This window comes from Hypanus sabinus, chromosome 3 (assembly GCF_030144855.1).
Source record: "Hypanus sabinus isolate sHypSab1 chromosome 3, sHypSab1.hap1, whole genome shotgun sequence".
NCBI lineage: Eukaryota > Metazoa > Chordata > Chondrichthyes > Myliobatiformes > Dasyatidae > Hypanus > Hypanus sabinus.
Genome location: NC_082708.1, coordinates 11,204,548 through 11,223,449, shown reverse-complemented (window position 1 = coordinate 11,223,449; position 18,902 = coordinate 11,204,548). Strand labels below are relative to the sequence as shown.

Below are 18,902 nucleotides of genomic sequence, written 5' to 3'. Positions count from 1 at the left end.
ACGTTATTTCTGATGCAGTATTTAATATCATATTCAAAAGTCAGCACTCCCTCAGTACTAAAGTGTAAGCTTTAAATATTTCACAGAAAGATAAAAAAGCATCCTTACAAATTTTAATTGTTAAATAATTGCTGAGAAAACTAAATAGTGGGTTCAAAACATATCATTACCTCTTTAAATTTTTGGAATGATGTAAAACAATGACATCATTGAAAATAGCTTCCGGCCTTGACGTCAACCCAAAGTCGAGGACAGAAGTCCGTCTCATTGACGCGAGTGCGGAGCCAATTGGAAGGCGCGGTGAAGAGGAAGCTGCGAATGGGAACAGAGCGCGCGCGGGGGGGGCGGGCCTTGCAGACACCGCCAGTAGGTTAGGCTGAGGCAGCGGCAGTCGGACGGAGACGGGGAGCGGACGGGCGAGAGGCTGCGTTTGCGGCGGGGACCGGTCAACGGGAAGCCTTTCAACGGAAGGTCTGGGAGCGGAAGCTGCGGTGAACTGACCGGGTTGGCGGCAGAGAGGCGACGAGCCATCGCTTTCCGAACTGGGTTTTGAAGGCAGGTTCGAAGCAGCCAACCAGGCAGCAGCTCGCGTTCGGGTCCGCCCCGCGCCTACATGATGTCGGTCACCGTGACAACCGCGCGTGCGTACCACGTGCGGAATCCCCGCGTAAACCGGCGTTGCCAATACGGAGTCCGGGGTGACCCCTCCCCGGGGCCCGGCTTGACCCCCCGGGGCGCGCTCCGTGTCGGTGCAGAGCCCGGGGTGATCCACCGTATCCCCACGGAACCTGGAGCGTGCACCGTGGCAATACGGAGCCCGGGCTGGCCCTCGGACTGCGCACCGTGTCACCCTGCTCGGTGTAAACTTCGAATATACATTATGAACTGAACGCGCCCAGAGCGTTGTGTGACTTAGTCCTGTGATAGGTAATGAAGCTTGTTCTGTATATGCGTTCCTTATAAGTCTCACTCATCTGAACAGACTTCGCCTGCGCATATTAAATAGTGCACATATAATCTGTCAAAAGTAAATTTAATATCCAAGTACCTATATATCACCATGTACTACCCTGAGATTCATTTTCTTGCAGGCATTGACAGTAGATACAAAGAAACATTATGAAAACCTACACAAAAACAGAGACTGGCAGACAACCAATGTGCAAAAGATGACAGACTGTACAAACGATGACAAAAAGAAAAATAATAATAATAATAATTAAGTAAATAAATAATATTTGAGAACATGAGTTGTAGAGTCCTTGGAAGTGAGACCAATAGGTTGTGGAATCAGTTCAGTGTTGAGGTGAGTAAAGTTATTCATGCTGTTTCAGGAACTTGGTGGGTGTAGGCTGTTTCTGAACCTGATGGTATGTGTTCCTGAGGCTCCTATGCCTCCTTCCCTATGGCAGTAATGAGAAGAGAGCATAGCCTGATGTCTGTTAAAATGGATGCATGCTTTCCTGCTACTGGGCTGTGTGTGGATATGCTCAACGGTGGGGAGGGTTTTACCTACGATGGACTGTGCCATATCCACCACTTTTTGTAGGGTTCTCTGTTCCAGTGATGAATGTTGTATTATACAGCAGTTATAACATTTAAGTAATTAATTAAAATAGCCTAAATTGCATCTTAGGAATGTTTCCAGACCAAAATTTGTGATGACATTCTCATCAAGATAATTGGCTATACCCTGATCAAAGTAGTAAGAGGATTAAAGACCAGAATTTTCGATCTCACAGCTAGTTGAAACATAAATTATTACATGGAGGTGACTGAGGGCCAAAATTTAGAGTGGTGCAGAGCCAAAGGAGAGTACAGAAATGGCGTGAGGCTCATGCGCAGAATGCTGGAGGAACTCTGCAAGTCAGGCAGTCTCTATGGAGGGGAATAAACGAGTCAAAGGTCAAAGGTCTGAGTTCCACCAGCATTGTGTGTGTGTTGAACTTTTTTGTTTGATTAGAAAGTGGTGGATACAGCCCAGTCGATGAAAGACCGCACCTACTTGGGCGTTCAACCACTGCACAAAGACAACAAACTGCAAATTTCAAAAAGAAAGGAATAATACTAAGTAAGTAAGTATTGAGAACATGAAATGAGTGCTTGAAAGTGAGTCTGTAGGTTGTGGGAACTTTTCAATGATGAGGTGGTGTTGAGTGAAGTTAACCCCTTTGGGATAACATACATTTAAAGGAATGTTTACCTCTGTAAAGGAATTTAAAAATGTGATTACTTGCAAAGGTTTCACTCACTACAATGAAAGAGAGGGAATGCATTTGGAGACTTTGAACACAAGGCTGTAAAACAAACTAGCATAAGAAAAAGTCTTTAATGGGAGGGAGTGTGTTAATTAAACAATCTACAATGAACAAAGAGTCATATTTATACGGCAAAGAAACAGGCCCTTCAGCCCACAATATCCATGCTGTTCTTTTATCCATTCCTTGCATTCTCATCAGGAGCTTATCTTTCCCCGCCTTGAATATTTAAGTGTCTACCAGAACAAATTTTAAAATAAATTGTATCTATTTAAATAATTACATTGATTTAAAGATAATGACATTATCAACAATAACTTCTTATTCCTAGGATGTTCCTTGGAGTGAACGTCACTAATAGTCTATTGCTGGTCCAACCACATAGATCATGGTCAAAAACACAGTACATTGATACACAGTAGAAAGCATCCTATCAGGATGCATAACAGCTTGATATGATAGCTACTCTACATGGGACTGCAGGAAACTGCAGAGAGTTGTGGACACAGCTCAGCGATTCATGGAAACCAGCCATCCACTGTGAACTTGCTGCCTCAGCAAAACGGGCAATATAATCAAATACCCAACCCACCCCATACATTTTCTCTCCTCCCCTCTCCCATTGGGGGAGAGATACAACAACATGAAAGCACATACCATCAGTCTAAAGGACAATATCACACTAATGTTATCAGACTATTAAATGATTTCTTTGTGCAATAAGATGGTCTCTGGACCTCACAGTCTGCATTGTTACCTTGCACCTTATAGTTTAACTGTACTGTACTTTCCATGTATCTGTTACACTTTAGATTGTTAATTATTTTACCTTGTTCTACCTCAGTTCATTGTGTAATGATCTGATCTATATGAATGTCTGCAAGGCAAGCTTTTCACTGTATCTTGGTACGTGTCATAGTAACAAACTAATTGCAATTTGCTAGGTACCACTTTTCTGGCTTTTGGAATTGGGTTCTATCTGCTCACTTTAATGAAATATGTTTTATGATTTTGAGGTGTTCTCTAAATCCCCTCTCTCTCCTTGGCACAGTGAAGCAAATCTGCACAATTCTTTCAGCAAAACCTTTACATTCTTGTCTGTATGTGCTAAGTGTAGTCAAGAAGGAAACATTTGCATTCTTTTAGAGAGAACTTGTAATCTGTGACATTAATTGAGTTAGCATTCTATGCTCTTCAAGTGAGCTGCTACATATAAGAAAAGGCAATTTGAAATTTTGACATTGTTTGAACTTGGAATAGTTATGTTGTGCTAACAATATATTCTCTTTTTACTGTTTAATGCTTCAGAATTAATTCAAGTTTCAAGTTCTACTTAAGTACTGTTGGGATGGAAATGAAGGAGTTTTATAAAAAATGTGTTGAATGGCTTCACTGTCTCTCTGGCTGAATGTGTTCCTTTCAGTAAAGGCATCTGAAACTTTGTTCTTTTTTTAATTTTGAGTAACCAACCCAGTGGTGTGCTTTAATAATTAGCAACAGAGTACTTGCTTTGTCAAGCACTATGTTAATTGGTGAAGTTTGTCTTGCTACTTGTCTGAGCTGCTCTGTTTTCACTTTCCGATCAGGACCCAGGACTGCTGTTTTACTATTTTTTTTGTAGTCATAAAAGAAACATACCAGGTAATTCATTTTTAAGGCTCTTGTCAGTTATTCTTGTGTGGTGCTTTCAGACCATCGTTGCTGTTTGGTCTGTGACGAGACCCATAATAACAGCTTTTTCCATTGGTCTCTCACTCTTGACCTAGTTACAAACCTCAACATGTTCTGCATTCTCCCAATAGAAGCAGGGAAAACTGCAGCACGGAAAGGGACTTTTCAACTCCATGTCCACATCAAACTTGTTGAAGCAAAGACTAATCCCCACTCTCTGATTTCTTTGTAGTTCTTTATCATTACTCTGCTTCCATCTTCACACCCAAGTTCTCCTCTGTAGGTGCATATCCACTGTTCAAAGTAAATTTGTTACTAAATTGTATAGTCCTCTGAGAATCATTTTCTTGCAGGCATTCACAGTAGAACAAACAAATTACCATAGAATCAATGAAAAACTACACACTGCAAAAGAAAAAACAATAAATAAATAATGAATAATATTGAGAACATGAGTTGTAGAGTACTTGAAAGTGAGACCATAGGTTGTGGATTATATTCAGTGTTATAGGTGCATACCCTGTTTGTACCCATGCCATTGTATTTTCTGCTGTTTGAACTTCTGATAAAGAAATTTCTTCCAACCTCTTCCCTTAGGCTGACAAAAGAGCACTTGTGCTCCATCTGCCAGAAGAAGTGGAATCTCCCAGTGGCTACCCATATTAATTCTACTTCCCATTCCCATTCCAATATGTCGATCCATGGCCTGCTCCACTGTCGTGATGAGGCCACACTTAGGTTGGAGGAACAACATTTAGGTAGCCTTCAACCTGATGGCATGAACTTCGATTTCTCAATCTTCCGGTAATGACCCCCCCTACCCTTCTTCATTTCCCATCCCCTTTTCCCTCTCTCACCTTATCTCCTTGCCCACCCATCACCTTCTGGTGCTCCTTTCCCCTTTCTTCCATGGCTTTCTGTCTCACCAATCAACTTCCCAGCACTTTCCTTCATCCCTCCCCCTTCAGGTTTCACTTATAACCATGGTGTTTCTCTCTCCCCTACCTCCACCTTTTAAATCTAGTCCTTAGCTTTTTCCTCCAGTCCTGCTGACTGGACTCTTCCCAGATGCTGCCTGGACTGCTGAGTTCCTCCAGCATTTTGTGCGTGTTGCTCAGATTTCCAGCATCTGCAGATTTTCTCATTTGTGATTGAATCGCTGAGCTCTCAAGTCATTCAAAATTGAGTCTCTTGTGGTTTGCACAAGTATCCTTAAGTGTAGTAAAAAGCTTACTTGCAACAGCATCATAGGCACATAGCATTGTAGACGCAATATTCACTAGAAAAAGATAAAGCATACAATTAGAACAAAAAGTCTAAGTTCATTGTGGGGCAAATTGGTCATATTGTTGCTATCATAAACAGAAGACGTTCTGCAGATGCTGGAAATTCAAAGCTTCACAAGATGATGAAGGAACTCACTCATTTATGGAAGTGTATAAACAATTGACATTTTGGGCTGAGACCCTTCAGAACTGAGAAGAAAGGGGAAAGTGGGGAGAAGGGAAGGAGGCTAGCTAGAGGGTGATAGGTGAAGCCTGATGGGTGGGAAAGGTCAAGGGTTGGAGAAGAAGAAATCTGGTAGGAGAGGAGAGTGTTACTATGCTGAAGTAGTGCTGCCATTTGATTCAAGAACAGAATGAGTAAAGGGAAGTGGCTGTTCTTGAACTTGGTGCTGTGGGACTTCAGGCTTCTGTATCTCCTATTCCATGGTGGCTCAGACGATTTAATGGCACTGATGATGGGGGAGTCTTTATTTTTTCCTTCTTCAACCAAAGCATGTAACATTAGGTATTTTTACACCATTTCAAAGGAAAAGTCTGAGCGTCTTGCATGCTAATCTTTTGTGCTTTGCCAAAATCAGAATCAGGTTTATTATCATTGGCATACATTGTGAAATTTGTTGTTTTGCTGTACCAGTACAGTGTAATATATTTTAAAAATTATAAGTTGCAATTGGAAATATAAAAAAATAAGCACTGCAAATAGTGAGATAGTCCGTTAAGAAATTTGATGGAGGAGGTGAAGAAACTATTCCCAAAGCATTGAGTGTGTCTTCGGGATTCTGTGCCTCCTCTCTGATGATAGTAATGAGAAGAAGGCATATCCTCGATGGTGAGGGTCCTTAATGGTGGATACTGACTTGAGGGATTGCCTATTGGATCGACTAGGCTTATACTCACTGGAATTTAGAAGATTGAGGGGGGATCTTATTGAAACGTATAAAATTCTAAAGGGATTGGACAGGCTAGATGCAGGAAGATTGTTTCCGATGTCGGGAAAGTCCAGAACGAGGGGTCACAGTTTAAGGATAATGGGGAAGCCTTTTAGGACCGAGATGAGGAAAAAGTTGTTCACACAGAGAGTGGTGAATCTGTGGAATTCTCTGCCACAGGAAACAGTTGAGGCCGGTTCATTGGCTATATTTAAGAGGAAGTTAGATATGGCCCTTGTGGCTAAAGGGATCAGGGGGTATGGAGATAAAGCAGGTACAGGGTTCTGAGTTGGATGATCAGCCATGATCATACTGAATGGCGGTGCAGGCTCGAAAGGCAGAATGGCCTACTCCTGCACCTATTTTCTATGTTTCTATTGAAGATGTCCATGATGCTGGGGAGGCTAGTGTCCATGATGGAGCTGGCTGATTTAAAACCCCCTGCAGCTTTTTCCAATCCTGTGCATTGACACATCACCACCAAACAGTGATGCAACCAGTCAGAATACTGGCCATGGTACATCTGTAGAAATTTGGTGGAATCTTTGGTGACCTACCAAAAGTCTTCAAGTACCTAATGAAATATAGCCACTGGCATGCCTTCTTTGTAATTGCATCAATATGTTGGGCCCAAGAAAGATCCTCAGAGATGTCAACATCCAGGAACTTGAAGCTTGTTCAGGACTGGTGTGAGTTCTCCCAATTTCCCTTCAAGAAATTGTTCGTTGTTTTCAGGGTCTTATTGACATCAATAGGGTGTAAGGTTGTTATTGCGACACCACTCAATGTCACTCACTGCCTGTGAAATCACTATTTCATTCATCTTGCTGCAGGAGTGCTTGTGTTTTTAAAGCCAGCAGTAATCTAGTGACGATGGCTTTTCCATTTGTTTAGTTTATACACCACTCACCTGGAACCTTGTGGTTTTGAGATTCATTCTCTGATCTGAACAGATAACTTATACCAGTGTGAAGGATTGGTAAAGGTGCTGTGTGTCATCTTAGAAGGGAAATAAATCAGTTTGGTTTGTATGGCTCCAGTGAATGTTATGTAATTTGGCATTTTATGAGGTGTAATGACTGTTGTAAATGTGGCAGAATGCTTTCTCAAACAACAATGGATAATAAAAAACTAATTCACTTCAGTGATGATATCTGATTGGTTAGGATACCAGAGAGAACTGAGTTCTTCTTTGATCAGTGCTCTTAGAACTTTTACACTCTGCTGAATTGTGCAGACATGGCGGTTCGATGATATATTCACCAGATCATGCAGCACACCCACTTTTATTAGTCCAGAGTGGATGGAACTTGTACTCCAATTGCAGACAAGAGAAAAATCTGCAGATGCTGGAAATCCAAGCAACACACACAAGATGCTGGAGGAACTCAGCAGGCCAGGCAGTATCAATGGAAAAGAGTACAATCACGTTTCAGGAAGGGTCTCGGCCCGAAACATCGATGTACTCTTTCCCATAGATGCTGCCCAGTCTGCTGAGTTCCTCCAGCATTTTGTGTGTGGAACTTGTACTCACTCTGTCCTGAGTCACAGAGACGGGTCAACCAACAGGGCCTTAGCCATCTTGAGATAAATGTTTAATTTGTCACTTTTTTTTTGGTGGGCTTTGAGGAAAGCAGGCCTGAAATGCATTCTTCATGAATTGAATTGATAATAAGGATTGTGAGACCAAACGCAGGCAACTGGGACTTGCATGGATGGGCTTCCTTCTGTGCTCTGTGGATATATAATATGCTCCCAAATAGTCCACATTATCACTGGCAGTTAGAAGAAGATCTTATCAAAGATGTCAGAATTTTGGATAAGATTTTGTTGAATCCCAACAGAGAGTTGACCCAAAACTTTTTTCCCCTCCATCGATGCTGCCTGACCCATGGAGTTCCTCCAATGGTTTGTGCATTGTGACAGGATCTTTCTGGTGTTATCAATAAAGTCTCAGTAAAATAGAATCAGATTTTTACAGTCGGCCCTCCTTATCCGCGAGGGATTGGTTCCAGGACCCCTTGCAGATACCAAAAAACACAGATGCTCAAGTCCCTTATTCAACCTGTCTCAATGTGGTGGACATTAGAACCCAGCGGTAGAGCTCTGAATCCACAGTGTTTCTGTTCACGAAAATAATCACGATCAAGATTGAAAATAAAGTGGAAATAATAAAGCAATCGGAAAGAGGTGAAACACCATCGGTCATTGTAAAAGCGTTAGGCTACAGTCGATTGGAACAATTTTAAAGGATACGGTGAGAAAGGCCCTGCCCCAATGAAAATTATAATTATTACTAAGCAATGCAGTGGGTTTAATTATTGGGTTTTGGACTTTTGAGTTTTTGATCCTCCACATCAACCCGGCACAGATGGAGAGCGCACGCGGGAACAGTCTGTAAGCATACATTCATAAGTATTTTATATGCATAGAAAAGTAAAATAAATACTATATACAAAGACAAACGTTTGACTAACTGATGCTAAGTAATACCAGATGTACCTATTCCGACTTAGTTAATAAGAGAACTTACGATTTTTTTTCGATCCCGATCCACAATAGCCTACGCACATCCTCCCATATACTTTAAATCATCTCTAGATTACTTATAATACCTAACAGAATGTAAATGCTATGTAAAATATTTCTTATATTGCATTGTTTAGGGAATAATGACAAGAAAAAAAAGTCTGTACATGCTTGAACAAGAAGTGCTGGAAGAACACTTCCGGGTTTTCTCGATTCGTGGTTGGTTGAATTCGAGGATGCAGAACTCGAGGATGAGGAGGGCTGTCTGTATTGTACGTTTATCACACCACCAGGTTCAGGAACAGTTACTACCCCTCAACTATCATGCTTTTGAACAAAAGGGATAACTACACTCACTTGCCCCATCATTGAGATGTTTCCCACAACCAATGATCTCATTTTAAGGACTCTTTATCTCATTATCCCATTTTCTCATCATTTATTGCTATTTATATTTGCATATGCACATTTTGTTGTCTTCTGCAGTTTGATTGATCTTTCATTGATTCTGTTATAGTTACCATACTATAGATTTACTGAGTATGCTCACAGGAAAATGAATCTCAGGGTTGTATGTGGTGACCTATATGCACTTTGATAATAAAATTTACTTTGAACTTTAAACTCAGATATTCAGCTGCACTCCTTATTAACAGTGGTCTTGCAAAATTGTTGTGTTCTGAACTGCAACTCCTTTGTTCTAGATAGTTAATGGTTTTAAAGTGGTGAGAACAATTTTCGACACTAAGATGGATGAAAATGTTCTTTATTCGAGTGTCTGATTTAGGCTACGTCTACACTAGACCGGATAATTTTGAAAATGCCGGTTTCACGTAAAAACAACAGGCGTCCACACTATGTGCTTTTAAAAAATATCTCTGTCTACATTAAAACGGATATTTCGGCGAATCTCCTACTGCGCATGCGCAGGACACATCTACCGAAAACAAGCGACATGTTTGGTGTCGAATCTCACTGTGAAAGTGCGCGTTTGTGCAGTTACAGACTAGAAAATCTTAAACGATGGACAGCTGTTGCTTCTCGAGCAGGCGGACTTAACAGGTTTTTAAAAAAAAAACTAATACTGGAGCATACGAAGGCAACCGACAGGGAGTTCATGGACAGTATGACCCGGCTGACGATGAACATTGAAACTCTGTTGCATTAATAAAGCCCCTTGTTAAATGTATAAAACATGTCTGCATCAGCATTATCTTGTATTTCCATACAATGTTACATTAGGCTGTTACACATCTATTGTCAGAGAAGTACTTGCATAAATAGGTAAACTACTTTCATATGACAGAAAACAGGGCAAAATGAGTATACTTATTTATTCAGTAAATATTGTGTGCATTTCTGGTCACCGAATTATAGGAAAGATGTCAACAAAATAGAGTACAGAGGAGATTTACTAGAATGTTACCTGGGTTTCAGCACCTAAGTTACAGGGAAAGGTTGAACAAGTTAGGTCTTTATTCTTTGGAGCATAGAAGGTTGAGGGGGGACTTGACAGAAGTATTTAAAATTATGAGGGGGATTGATAGAGTTGACATTGATAGGCTTTTTCTATTGAGAGGGGAGATTCAAACAAGAGGACATGAGTTCAGAGTCAGGGGGCAAAAGTTTATGGGCAACACGAGGGGCAATTTTTTTACTCGGAGTGGTAGCTGTGTGGAAGGAGCTTCCAGTAGAAGTGGTAAAGGCAGGTTCGATACTGTCATTTAAAGTAAAATTGGATAGGTATATGGACAGGAAAGGAATGGAGGGCTATGGGCTGAGTGCAGGTTGGTGGGACTAGGTGAGAGTAAGCGTTTGGCATGGACTAGGAGGGCCGAGATGGCCTGTTTCCGTGCTGTAATTGTTATATGGTTATAGGTTATGGATCAAAGTATTTGGTGAGTACATTCCTAACTTTTCTGGCTTCAGTCTCATTGCCGTCTGTTCTGTAATTGTTAGGTTGCGTTCAAGAAAACAATGAAATGGTGCGCTGCCATCACAATCTGTTCTGGCATGTCATGACAGCATTTTTAGATTTCTCCAGTTACCCCGTCCACACTGCTCTGTCCAATCCGGTGTTTTCAAAATTACACACCCTGGAGAGCATTTCTGAAATTCTCCGTTTTAATGTGGACAAAGGTTAAAAAACGTAGAAAAAAGTTTTGGTTATGGATTTATCCAGTGTAGTGTGGACGTAGTCTTAGGCACTGTCAACAAGACCATTTTGCTATGTGTCCTTTACTTGAGAGAATGAACATGAGCTGTCACCTTAATTGTTTGTGTGACAAAGGCCATTCTTCAGTAGGTTGAGCCTTTCAAGATTTTAAACTTGATGCTGAAAGATTTTCTTCTTGGAGAGGAGCTTGCAGGTAGTGGAAATGTGTGTGTGTCTAGAAAGAGCTTTAACGTATTGATGTGGTCTGTTTTGTGATGAAGTCCACTGTAGCCAGGGTTTGCTCATGGTGGAGCAAGACATGAGCAGGTGGTTCAAAGTTCAAAGTAAATTGATCATCAAGGTACAGATATATCACCGATACTACTACCCCAAGATTTATTTACTTGTGGGCATTCACAGTAAATAGAAAAACAACAGAATCAATGAAAAACCTCACATGACAGAAACGGACACACGACCAACATGCAAAGGACACCAAACTGCAAATACAAAAAGAAAAGGGAAAAATATAAGCAATAGACATGAGAACAGGAGTGACTCCTTTTTGTTCTGGATGGTGTTGGGTTTCTTGTGTTAATTGTGCTGCATTTATCAGACAGTAAGAATTTTTCCATTACACTCTGACTTGAGATGGGACTGAGGAATGAGTCATTCACTGGTGTATACCAAGCCGTTGTTTTTCCACAGTCTTTGTGCCTGGTCCAAATATACAATATTTTTGATCAATTGTAACTTTCAGAATATTGATGGTAATGTCTGTGAGTTGTTCAATCTTCCATTTTGGCTAACATTGAGGTTAAAGTGCATTTTTCTTTTCTATTTATCTATTATATCTTTTATGAAAAAGGCAGAGAACATTTAAAAGGATGTTGCCAGCCAACCTAGTCATCACATGGGAGCCCAAGCATAGGAAAATGAACCCTGGGCACCCTCCCAAGACTATGGTCAACACGCTCCTAGAATATAGTGGTGTGGTTAATGTAGAAGAACTGAACACACTGATGAGGGAGAGGGAGGAGTGGAGGGAACGTCATCATGCCCACGCCAGCCCCCTTAGGCCTGAGTTGACTTAGTAGTGGTGGCGGCGGTGGTACAACTTGAGGGCCTGAGTTATAAGAAAAGGTTGAATTGGTTAAAACTTTATTCCCTGGAGCATACAATAAACAGGGGAGATTTAATAGTGGTATTCCAAATTGTGAGGGGTGTAGATAGTGTTAATGCAAGCAGACTTTTTTTCCACTGAGGTTGGGTGAGACTAGAACTAGAGGTCATAGGTTTATGGTGAAAGGTGAAATATTTAAGGGAAACCTTAGGGGGAATACAGATTGAGAGGGGTGTGAATATGGAGCAAGCTGCCAGCAGAAGTGGTGGAAGCGGGTTTGATTGTATCATTTGAGAAGTTTGGAGAAGTATATGGATGGGAGGAGGTACGGAGGGCTATGGTCCAGGTGCAGGTCGATGGGACTAGACAGAATATATTGGCATGAACTAGATGTGCTGAAGGACCTGTTTCTATGCTCTATGCCTATAAAAATTAGTTGTATTTGTCAAAGGTATGTTGAAACGTATAGTGAAATTTGTCATTTGTGTTTAGTCGAATCAGTGAGGATTGTGCTGAGGGTTGCCCACAAGAATTGCCACACTTCTGGTGCCAACCATAGCATACCCACAACTGTAACCGTACATCTTTGGAATGTGGGAGGAAATTGGAGTCTCTCATGGTCAATGTTAGTTTATTTCCACTGGAGTGAAGAGTGAAAGATACCTGTGTGTGATTTCTTTTTAAAGTGGGACGGATGTTGCACACCACTCAATATGCGGTCTTGGTTACTTGAGTCCACATTGGTAAACCACAAGAAGAAGTACTGTAGTAAAGAGTACAAGGCAAAATATTTAAACAGGCTTAGAACCAGTAAAGCAGCAATTATTAGTTATGAAAGTTTCCACGGGGTGGGGGAGAAATGAAATGTAGGACAGGATTATGTGATCAACAACATATTAAACTAAACCTCAAGCCTTTTTGCTACATTTTTTGTGTTGATGTTGTGTTCTATAACATTAAATGCCAAAAAACTGTAATTAGCCTTTATTATATCTCCAGAATAAAATGTTATTATAAAGGATGATGTAGTGGTGTAGTAGTAGCTAGACACTGAAAAGTTATGAGGCCTGTTTCTGAACTACATGACTGTTCAGCCCACAATCTCCACACTGACCTATATCTGTCTCTACTTACCACTTCTCAAAATTGTGCACTGTCAGACTTCAGTACACGAGCATAAATAAGACTAAAGCAATTGTTACTCTGGATCCAAAGCTACATAAAAAACTGAAACGCATAAAGACCACAATTTAAAAAAACACATCATAAATATAAATACAGAAACAATGCTATAAAGCACAATGTACAAGTAACTTGTATACATGGACTGATTGTACATACATAAAGAACAGCACAGTACAAGCCTTTCAGCCCATGATGTGCTGACCTTTTAACCTACCCCAAGATCAATCCAACCCTTCCTTCCCATAAAACCCTCTTATCTTTCTATAATCTATGTGCCTATTTTAGAATTTCTTAAGTCTCTGGAATGTATGTGGCTCTATCGCCATCCCAGAACTGTGTTCCATGCACTCACGACCCATCATTTGTACTCTATCAACTCGCCTCCACTCCAAAGAGAAAAGCCTTGGCACACCAAACCCACGCTTCTGTAGTCCACAATGCCTTGGTGTCTGGCCACTGGATAACTGATAATCCTTGAATGAATATGTTATGGGCGACCTCATTTTGGTTTTTATTATTTCTATTTGATGTATTCTGTTTAACGTGTTTGCAACTTGTGCTTTCAGCGTACACCTTTAAGAGTTGCTGCTCTCAGTGGGTGATTGTTTCACAGTTAGGTCTGTGTGATTGTGGCCCCTCACTGGTTGGGGTCAACCATGGTGTTGCATCTTAGCTGTCTACAGGATACACAAGTCAGGGTAGTACAATATGGAGAGCACACTGCTGGCTGTGCCCCAGGCTCCCTCCTCTATGCAGATGATGAATGCAAAGAATTGGCAGAGATGGATACAGTTTGCCACCCGCGTTACAACAGTGGCATGCAGAGGAGCATCTCTGAGTGCATAGCATGTTGAACCTTGAAGTGGATCACTACAGCAACTGAAGATCGCGAACATACATTCAGTGGCCACTTTATTGGGTACAGGAAGTACCTGATAAATTAGCTACTGAGTGTATATCTGTTGTAATGTGAGTATTATTAAAAGTAAGTTAATACTTATCGGGGAGCTATTGGTAGCAAGAGGCAGGATCCAGGGTTGGTGGGGTCCTTACTTCCGCTCTTTTACTCCCAGTATGCATTGTATATAGTTCCTCCACCCATGTCACACGAGGTACCTCTGTATTGTAAATATCATTTGCCATCCCAGATAAAGATGCTGTTTTGGCCATCAAGTTGTCGAGTGGTCTTTTTGTAAAGTAGAAGTTACCATAATATCTATCATCTTAAATATGGCCTTTAACCTGATCTCCTTTAACCCTCTCAAGCTCCTCCTGTGCTTTGAGAGGAGCTCTTCTGCACAGCTTGAACCAGTATGGACATTCTCCTCTGATCTCTGATATTAACAAGATGCTGTTGCTCTCTGAACTGTTTCCACACCACGCTCTGTAAATTTTAGAGACTGTTGCGTGTGAAAATCCCAGGAGATCAGCAGTTTCTGAGATACTCAAACCACGTCATCTGGCACCAACAATTATTCCTTGGTGAAGGCCACTTAGATCATGTTTCTCCCCCATTCTGATGTTTGATCTGAACAACTAAACTTCTTGCAACACACACATAATACTGGAAGAACTCAGCATGTCAGGCAGCATCTATGGGGGAAAAGATGAACAGTTGACATTTCAGGCGGAGACCCTTCTTGAAGAGCCTGGGCCCAAAATGTCAGCTGTTTATTCTTTTTTATAGATGTTGCTGCATTCCTCCAGCATTTTGTGTGTGTGGCTTTGGATTTCCAACATCTTCAAACTTTCTGGAGTTTGTAACTGAACCTCTTGATCATGCTGCCCATGACTGGCTGATTAGATATTTGTGTTAATGAGCATATGCTCCTAATACACTGGTCGCTGAGTATATACCTATTTTGGTAGCTGCCTTGGAGCATTTTTGCTGTATTTCAGTTAGGTTATGTAAATTAAATTCTTTGTATATTTCTAATTTAGAAATCTTACACAAGAGATTCCACTTTCTTCTTGTGCTGCTCCTTTTCTTGGGCAGTCATTTTACCATTGATTTTTAGTGAGATGCTCCTCTGCGGTTAATGAAAAACCTGTGTGCACAAATTACTGCTTTGCTCTTGCTCCTGGGAGTTTTTTGAATCCATGGGTAGACCTGCACCACACCCCAGCAGCCCAAGTCCTGCTTCTGCAGCATTGTTTGGTCGTCTTAAGTTCTTTTAATGGATACTCAGTTACTACAAAGTCCAGTTTGCAGATTTAATTCCTGTCAAATGCCTGAGGGTTGGCGATGATCATCACGGCTATCTCTAAGCACCGCCGGCTTTTGTTGTCTGCTTTTCACTCTGTTCCAGTTGCTTGGTCGTGTCCCGTTGTTCTGATGTGCGAGAATTAATAATTCATGAAGTTTTAATGAGGACAGCGTCCGCCCTCTTGGCTGTGTGTCTGGGAGAATTAAGGTATTTTTAAAGGGACGTTATCTTCCTGTCAAAAGAGGAAGAAACAAAGCCGTTTGACCACCTTATTTATGCTGAAGATTTGTGGCAGTTTAAAAATAAATGCAGCAGAGACCGAGGCTGCAATCACATGAATTTTAACTGGCTGCTGTTTTCAATAAGACTATCTTTCATAGTCAGTTGTAGAGTATCAGCTTCCATTTCAGTTCAGATTTATGATGTGAGCAAGGATGAAACCCAAGTATACCGAAATGTGAAGGTGCTTTGAACAGATATGGTTCCCCACAATTAACTAATCTTAATCAGTTTGGGGGGGCAAGATTTGGATTTGGTGACTGGGGGGCATGCAGAAGACAAAACAACTGACAAATCCCAAACCAGTAAGTGTGTCAAAAGCTGATTGATAAACTGGATAATTTTGCACCCTAATTGCCCAAATGACACTGAAAAGTGGCGGGTTTGGAATTGTTCCTTGCTTTCATTGGGAGGGAATATATAAAAACAAGCTTTATTTGTCACATGTACATCGAAACATTCAGTAAAATGTGTCGATTGTGTCAACAACCAACACATGTCTAAATGTGCAGATGTTTTGGACAGAAATAGTTCTGCAAATTAACTGATCTTAACCGGTTCTAGGGGCATGATTTTAATTTAGTGACCTGGCGATGGGCAGAAGATGAAATAAGCCTCAATCGGGTATCATAATTTGGTGGAAAAATTTGATGACTGTCCGAATGAAAGTAAGTTGTGTACATGTGTAGAATTGTCCTTTGCCTTCAAGGGAAAGAATATCAGAATCGGGTTTATTATCACCAGCATGTCATGAAATTTGTTAACTTAGCAGCAACAGCTCAATGCAATACATAATATAGAGGAAGAAGGGAAAAAATAATAACAAATAAATAAATAAATAATCCGCTTTCAGTATACGTATATTGAATAGTTTAAAAATGGTGCAAAAACAAATAATATGTATTTTTTTTTAAAGTGAGGTAGTGTTCACAGGTTCAATGTCCATTTAGGAATCAGATGGCAGAGAGGAAGAAGCTGTTCCTGAATCACTGAGTGTGTGCCTTCAGGCTTCTGTACCTCCTTCCTGATAGTAACAGTGAGAAAAGGGCATGCCCTGGTGCTGGAGGTCTTTAATAATGGATGCTGCCTTTCTGAGACACCACTCCTTGAAGATGTCCTGGGTACTTTGCAGGGTAATACCCAAGAGATGGAGCCGATTAAATTTACAACTTTCTACAGCTTCTTTCGATCCTGTGCAGTAGCCCCCCCACCCCCATACTAGACTGTGATGCAGCCTGTCAGAATGCTCTCCACGGTACATCTATAGAAGTTTTTGGTGTATTTGTTGACATAGCAAATATCTTCAAACTCCTAATGAAGTATAGTTGCTGTCTTCACTTCTTTATAACTGTGTGGATATGTTGGGACCAGGTTAAGTCCTTGGAGATCTTGACACTCAGGAACTTGAAATTGCTCACTCTCACCACTTCTGATCCTTCTGTGAGGATTGGTGTGTGTTCCTTTGTCTTACCCTTTCTGAAGTCCACAGTCAGATTTTTCATCTTACTGACGTTGAGTGCAAGGTTGTTGCTGCGACACCACTCAACAAGTTGGCATATCTCATTCCTGTATACCCTCTCATCTCCATCTGAGATTCTACTAACAGTGGTTGTATCATCAGCAAATTTATAGATGGTATTTGACATATGTCTAGCCACACAGTCATGGGTATAAGGAGAATAGAGCAGTGTGCTAAGCACACACCCCTGAGGTGCACCAATGTTGATTGTCAGTGAGAAGGAGATATCACCAGGCTGCACAGATTGTGGTCTTCTGATTAGGAAGTCGAGGATCCAATTGCAGATGGAGGTAAGAGACCCAAGTTTTGTAACTTTTCTATCAGGATTGTGGGAATGATAGTGTCAAATGCTGAGCCTTAGTTGATGAACAGCATCCTGACATAGGTGTTTGTATTGTGCAGGTGGTCTAAGGCCGTGTGAAGAGCCTTTGAGATTGCATGAGCTGTTGACCTATTGTGGGGATTTGCAAATTGCAACATTAGCTTTGTCACATGTCCAATGAAACTTGTCATTTGTGTCAACAACCAACACAGTCTGTGAATGTCTTGGGACGGCCCACAAGTATCATCATATTTCCAGTGCCAACATAGCATGCCATCAACTTCTTACCTGGAATGGGAAAGGAAACCGGAGCACTTGGAAGACACTCAGTCACGGGGAGAACATACAAATTTCTTACACTCAGCAGTGGAATGGAACCCAAGTCGCTGGCGCTGTAAAACATTATGCTAGCTATTGAGGTCCTCCGTTGGTCAGAGTTGACCATGGATGTTGCTTAGCTGTCTGTGTAGTTGATGTGAGAGCCAGGGCAGTACGATACAGAGAGGAAGCTATCGCTCATACAGCAGGCTCCCCATCTCCGTGCAGCTGATGAATTCAAAGGAAGGGCAAAGATGGATACAGTGTAGCTCCAGCGGTGTTGCAAGATTAACTAGTTAGCATTGAACTCAATGTAGGATTGTCTTAGGGTCTCCAGCTTCCATACTGCAAGTGTATCAAAGCTAATGGAAAAATTTGACTATTTTTCACACTAATTATCCAAATGAAGTGTATATATGTGTGTAGAATTGTCCCTTCTCTTCAGGAAGAGCAAATATGATAGAGGAAGGGTAAAAGTCTACTGTCTACTGCAGTACAGTCCTAAGTAATACTGGTTTCTTATTGTTACATATACCAAGGTGCAGTGAAAAGGTTTTTTTGAGTTCTATCCAGGCACATTATGCCATAATAGAACAGAGGGATCTGGGAATACAGATCCATAATTCCTTGAAACTAGCATCACTGGGTCATAATGAAGTCTTTTGGCACATTGACCTTCATAAATGAAAGTATTGAGCTTTGGAGTTGGGATGTTTATTGAGGCCTAATTTGGAGTAATGTGTACAGTTCTGATGACCTTCGTACAGGAAAGGTATCAATAAAATTGAAAGAATACAGGGAAAATTTACAAGAATGTTGTTGGGACTTAAGGACCTGAGTTATAAGGAAAGGTTGACTATTTTATTACTTTACTCCCTGGAGTGTAGGAGAATGAGGGGAGACTTGATAGAGCTGTACAAAATTATGAGGGGTATTTAGAGGGTAAATGTAAGCAGAGTTTTTTTCCCAGGGTTGGGTCATTGGTTAAGGGTGAAAGGTGAAATGTTTAAGGGGAACATGGCAGGAACAACTTCACTCAGAGGGTGGTGAGAGTGTGGAACGAGCTTTGAATGGAAGTGGTGGATGCAGATTTGATTTCAACACTTGAGAAATTTGGATAA

The 18,902-nt window shown here is 41.1% G+C and overlaps 1 protein-coding gene across 1 annotated transcript in view; it reads left to right on the top strand.

The window, feature by feature from the left end:
* The first annotated feature begins 361 nt into the window (after positions 1 to 361).
* The window catches only part of pak1 (p21 protein (Cdc42/Rac)-activated kinase 1), a 303,556-nt gene continuing 285,015 nt past the window's right edge, over positions 362 to 18,902 (top strand). Inside the window, exon 1 of the mRNA XM_059963735.1 lies at positions 362 to 555. The gene's annotated coding sequence lies outside the window, so the exon portion shown is untranslated. The remainder of the gene's footprint in view (positions 556 to 18,902) is intronic.